Here is a 6,594-nt window from a genome sequence, read left to right as displayed (position 1 = left end):
AAGATGGCAAAATAATAGGGTATCAATGGGACAAGTATAAAGTGATACTAAGGAGAGTTCACATAGAATCTGCCAGACCATATACATTCCAAAGATTAGAAAACTGCTCTCCTTGAAGAACGATCATCAGTCAGTTGAGATGTATTATTAGCACAAGGATTTTTAAAAACTAGATTGATGTAGATTTTGTAAGAAAATAACTGGAGTTTCTAGATCTGTTTAATTTTTAGCTCTGTTACATAAAAACTATTTTATTTTAGAGGGTATGAAACAGCTGAAGACTCAGCTTCCTCATTTGAAAGCTGTGGACAATGTCTGCCTTCATAGAATGCTATAGGTATTAAAATAGAAAGTATAAAATGATCCCTTAGTGCACTAACAGACAAATGGCTAGAATATGATAAAAGCTCCTCTCTTTCCTTTGTGTGCATACTCTATGAGTGACTGGAATTGGTAGTATTATAGAACATATTACCATAGACATTTTCAACTTTAACTTTATACCTTTTATCATAATTTTATAAGAATTGCTATTTCATATGAAAATATATATAGTTGGATTAATTGCCCTACCCAAACCGAAAAAGCCAGGCTTAAATATATATATATGTATATATATATATATATATATAGCTTTACAACTTGGACCCAGTAGAATGGCTCCCGCAAAGAAGGGTGGCCAGAAGAAAAAGGGCCATTCTGCCATCAACGAGGTGGTGACCCGAGAATACACCATCAATATTCACAAGTGTGTTCACGGAGTGGGCTTCAAGAAGTGTGCCCCTGGGGAACTCAGAGATTCTGCAATTTGCCATGAAGGAGATGGGAACTCCAGATGTGCGCATTGATACCAGGCACAACAAAGCGGTCTGGGCCAAAGGAATAAGGAATGACCCATACCATATCCGTGTGTGGTTGTCCAGAAAACGTAATGAGGATGAAAATTCACCAAGTAAGCTCTATAACTTGGTTACCTATGTACCTGTTACCACTTTCAAAAATCTACAGACAGTCAATGTGGATGAGAACTAATCGCTAATCATCAAATACATCAAATAAAGTTACAAAATTGCAAAAAAAAAAAAAAAATTTAACCCAAAAAGTCAACTAAAAGTTACCATGATTTATTTTATTAAATATAATAAAAAAAGTTTTGTCATATTTCAAGAATCTTAAATGACATGGGAAAAGGTTCATGACATAATTATAAAAATTAGTATATATAACTACATAAAATATTATCCCAATGTAATAGATAGTAAGCAAATACAGAATATATCATATCTGATTAGAAGGAAATGCACTTTAATATAACGATACCTATTTTCAGATGATCAGATGATAGGTATTTTTTTATTTTGTGTAATGTGTATGTAAGCCTGTGTGTGTATGTGTGTAAGAAAGAGGAAAAAAATATGTCTTCTCCAGGAATATTAGCTTGAAAATAGGAAATTTCCAATACCTGATCATTTCTGGTCAGTTTTATAAATACATAAAAGTAATTTCATCTGAATTTCAGTTAAATTCCCAATCAGGTAATTATAAAATATGTTAATTTTGAACAGTGTCATATCTGTAATGTTGTGCAGTTACTTGATTTTGATTTTTTCAATATGTGCCTTCAAGATTTTAGGTCCAATATAATAAATTAAAAGACAGGCTGGGCGTGGTGGCTCACGCCTGTTATCCCAGCGCTTTGGGAGGCCGAGGCGGGTGGATCACGAGGTCAAGAGTTCAAGATCAGCCTGGCCAAGATGGTGAAACCCCATCTCTACTAAAACTACAAAAAATTAGCCGGGTGTGGTGGTGTGCGCCTGTAGTCCCAGTGAGAGGTGACAACGTGCTAGCAGCCCTGGCTCGTTCTTGGCACTTCCTCGGCCTTGGCATCTGCTCTGGCCACGCTTGAGGAGCCCTTCAGCCTGCTGCTGCACTGTGAAGCCCCTCACTGGGGCTGGCCAAGGCTGGAGCCTGGCTCCCTCTGCTCGCGGGGAGGTGTGGAGGGAGAGGCAACAGCAGGAGCCAGCTCCCTCTGGGCTGCGGGAGTGCCCGGGCTGGGTACCACAAAGCCCCACAGTGGGTGCCAGTGAGAGGTGAAGCCAGCTGGGCTTCTGGGACAGGTGGGGACTTGGAGAACTTTTCTGTCTAGCTAAAGGATTGTAAATGCACCAATGAGTGCTCTGTGTCTAGCTAATCTAGTGGGGTCTTGCAGAACTTTCTGTCTAGCTAAAGGATTGTAAATGTACCAATCAGCACTCTGTGTCTAGCTAAGAGTTTAAAAACGGACCAATCAGCTGTCTGCAAAATGGACCAATCAGCAGCATGTGGGTGGGGCTGGGTAAGGGAATAAAAGTAGGCCACCGGAGCCAGCAGCAGCAACCTGCTCTGGTCTCTTTCCATGCTGTGGAATCTTTGTTCTTTCACACTTTGCAATAAATCTTGCTGCTGTTCACTCTTTGGGTCTGGGCAGCCTTTATGAGCTGTAACACTCACCGGCAAGGTCTGCAGCTTCACTCCTGAGGCCAGCTAGACCACGAACCCACTTAGAGAGATGAACAACTCTGGACGAGGAAAGAACAGCTCCAGATGTGCCACCTTAAGAGCTGTAACACTCACCACGAAGATCTGCAGCTTCACTCCTGAAGCCAGCAAGACCATGAACCCACCAGAGAGGAAGAAACTCCAAACACGGCTGAACATCAGAAGGAACAAACTCCGGACACACCATCTTTAAGAACTGTAACACTCACCGCGAGGGTCCGCGGCTTCATTCTTGAAGTCAGTGAGACCAAGAACCCACCAATTCTGGACACACCAGCTACTCGGGAGGCTGAGGCAGAGAATTGCTTGAATCAGAGAGGCAGAGGTTGCAGTGAGCCAAGATCGTGCCACTGCACTCCAGCCTAGGAGATAGAGCGGAACTCTGTCTCCAAAAAAAAAAGAATGAGCACCATTAAAAAAAATTTAAGAAAAATAATTGAAATTCCTTCATTCTCTCTACAAAGTCTCTAGAGTGAATCAAGCTTTTAAACATCTTGTTCACATTTGTTTTCTAGAAAATGAAATGAAGACATGGGTTGTTAAATAGATTTCTCCTAACAGCCAGTTATGAAAATCTCTAGGACCAGAATCACTGTTTTATTTTTTTTGAGATGGAGTCCTGCTCTATCGCCCAGGCTGGAGTGCCACGGCACGATCTCTGCTCACTGCACGCTTTGCCTCCTGGGTTCATGCCTCAGCCTCCTGAGTAGCTGGAACTACAGGCACCCCCCACCACGCCCAGCTAATTTTTTGTATTTTTAGTAAAGACGGGGTTTCACCGTGTTAGTCAGGATGATCTGGATCTCCTGACCTAGTGATCCGCCTGCCTCGGCCTCCCAAAGTGCTGGGATTACAGGCGTGAGCCACTGTGCCCAGCCACACATTTCAAAAATTAATTTCTGTAATACAATAATCTTACCTTCAAAGAGTATGTAACTTCAGATACATTGTTTATTCAAATTTAACATCATAATTTACATTCTAGAATTTATTGTTCCAAAAATTACATATTATATGTTTCCCCTTAAGAACACTTTGTATATTTTTAGCATAGTTAATTTGGGTAACAGAAAAATTGACTTAAACATATGTTACAGTATAATTGACTTTTCCCATAAATATAATTGCTTTGCTTATACTGGAAAATATACCAAAGCTCATCATAAAGAGCTTTGCAAATAAAGAGCTTCACTGTAAATTTTAGTTTGAATTGGCTTGAGTGTTTTGAGTATAAAGACAAATCAGAGTTTTGATCTCTGCTGCATGTATACAAAATTTAATAATGGTAAGAATTATTTATTACCTAAGTATTCCAATACCCATTCTAATGTATAGAGAATCACTTATAAAAATTAGCTATGATAAACCCAGTTTAGAGTTTCCACTAAAAAATGTGAAACAGAAATGTTTTTATTATTTCTCTTTTCAAGGCTTAGAACAGGAACTCAAAACAAATATAAGAAATAAGGAAATAATATGATCATCAAAATCTGTAAATGACCATATCCCAAACCACAAAATGTAGAAATCATTTGGAAAATACACTGAAATTTGAATCAAATTGAAGAACATCCCCAAGCTTTAATACATTCTTCTCTACATTTCTTAGCGGTATTCAGCTTTCCTTAGGATAAAAGCAACAGTCTAGAAAAAGCATAACAATGCTTGCACTGATGAAGTGACAAGGCTTTGTGGGGGGGGGGGGGGGTCGCAGAAAAGTGGGAATCTGTCCATATTCTGTCCATATTCTGTATCTGTCCATATTCATTTTGCTGTTTGACAGTGAAAGCAGAACTAAAATAAAAGCACTGAGTGTTATCATCTTCATTTGCTGGGATGTATCCTCGTACTTGAAATGAAGCTTCCAAAGGCCAGGGAGGAGTTCTACTGCTGATCAGAATTAGCTGAAGAGAGAGAGATAAACTAAATCAGAGGTTTCTGACACGAGAGGAAATCCTGTTCACCGTAAAAAATGAAGAGAAATATACTTCTAGGGTTGAGGAGAGAATGTGGTAAACTGGGTGCAAACACATGAGAGAACACTGCTTCTGATGTGCAATAGCCAAGTTCCACACATAGACCACACTTTCCTATCCTTCCAAGACTATTCTTGAGCAGGTAGCTGTCCCTGATTGAGTTGCCTCAAATCAAGATACATAGTGATCAGTAAAAAACCAGCAAGAGAACAATTGATAGATGATGAATAAATATAATAATTATGATATGAAATTTCAAATATATGACTCTCAACACTCTAGTCCTAAGCATAATGCAAAATCTGGAAATCAACCAGTGGAATACCAGTTTGAGGTGGATAAATTTAAAGAACTTTAAGCAATTACCTAGGTGAAGTAAAGTGGAAAGGTGGAATATTAAGAAAACATAAACACAATAACCAGGATGAAGGAGTGAGAAATAACTGAAGAATAGCAATACTAAAAAGTATCTTTCATCTTCTAAAATTAAAGGATGTCATTTTCCAAAACAAAATATGCTGCTGCCTGTTCACTGTGCTTTGAATACTTTTAAATATATTTGCATGTCTTTTAATCTGGTTCCAATCTACTTTTACTTCGTTCCCTTTCAACATATCTTATTTGTCAACTTGTTTAATTACATGCTGTGAACTTTTGTGGCTCTTTATTTTCTTCATATTGGTCTTTCTGTCACTCTATTTAAAAGATCCTTCTTCAAAGTATTTTTGATGTTGCTGATATTCTGTAAGAACCAAGTCAAATGTCACTTTCTCTGTGAAATTTTCCTTCATAAGGCAAAAGTAACCACTTTTTCACTAGTTTGTTAAAATTTCTCTCAAAATATATGGTACATCTCTCCTTCAGGTAAATGTTTATTGAAGTCCTTTATATATTTTTAAAATTATGTTATTTGTTTTTTGCTATTGAGTTGTAGGGGCTTCTTATATATTTTGACTATTAATCCTTCATCAGATTTATGGTTTGCAAATTTTTTCCCTTCCTTAGGTTGCCTTTTCACTTTATTTATTATTTTCCATGCTGTGCAGAAATCCTTTAGTTGTATATAGCTCTACTTGTCTATTTTTGCTTTTGTTGCTTTTATTTTTGGTGACATATCCAAAAAATCATTGCCAAGACCCATGTTATGAGCATTTGCCCCTGTTTTCTTCTAGGAGTTTTACAATATCAGGTCTTATTGTAGGTTTATTGAGATGATTTTTGACTATGTCTGTGTAAGATAGAGATCCAATTACATTATTTTGCATGTGGATATCCAGTTTTGCTAATGTCACTTATTAAATAGATTATCCTTTCATCATTGTGTATTTTTGGCACCATTTTTGAAGATCAGTGGACTGAGTAGTCATGGGTTTATTTTTGGAATTTGTATTATATTCCATTGGTCTATATGTTTGTATTTATGCCAGTACCATCATATTTTAGATACTGTAGCTTTGTAATATATTTTGAAACCAGGAAGTATGATGCTTCCAGCTTTGTTCTTTTTTCTCAAGATCACTTTACATCTTCTGGTTATTGTGTGTGTGTGTGTAGGTTTCAATTCATAGATCATTTTTTCTATATCTGTAAAAAATGCCATTGGGATTTGGAAGGAAATAGCAGTGAATCTGTAGATCACTTTGGGCAGTATGGACATTTTTACAATATTCAATGAGATTATTTTCTTAATTTCCTTTTTTGATCATTTGCTGTTAGTATACACAAACACAACTAATATTTGTATGTTGATTTCCTATTCTGTAAATTCACTGAATTCGTTGCTTATTTCTAACAGTTTTTTAGTGGAGGGTTTATAGTTTTTTTACATATGATTTTGCAAAGAAGCCTTACAAATGGTCACCCTATATATATATATGAAAAGATGCTCAACATCACTAATCATGAGAGAAATGCAAATTAAAACCACAATTCTATATCATCTCACACCTATTAGGATGGATTCCATAACAACCAAAAGATAACAAGTGTTGGCAAGGATATACAGAAACTAGAACCCTTGTACACTCGTAGACTAGAAACGCCACTCTTGTAGTGGAATGTAAAAAGGTGCAGCCAGTAT

General features: G+C 37.2%; 1 pseudogene; it reads left to right on the top strand.

The window, feature by feature from the left end:
* The first annotated feature begins 647 nt into the window (after positions 1 to 647).
* Positions 648 to 1,067, top strand: LOC112134403 (large ribosomal subunit protein eL31-like; annotated as a pseudogene).
* Positions 1,068 to 6,594: the final 5,527 nt, after the last annotated feature.

The sequence above is a fragment of the Pongo abelii genome, chromosome 6, assembly GCF_028885655.2.
Source record: "Pongo abelii isolate AG06213 chromosome 6, NHGRI_mPonAbe1-v2.0_pri, whole genome shotgun sequence".
Classification (NCBI taxonomy): Eukaryota; Metazoa; Chordata; class Mammalia; order Primates; family Hominidae; genus Pongo; species Pongo abelii.
The sequence above is the reverse complement of the archived record's forward strand: the minus strand, read 5'-3'. Positions and strand labels throughout refer to the sequence as shown.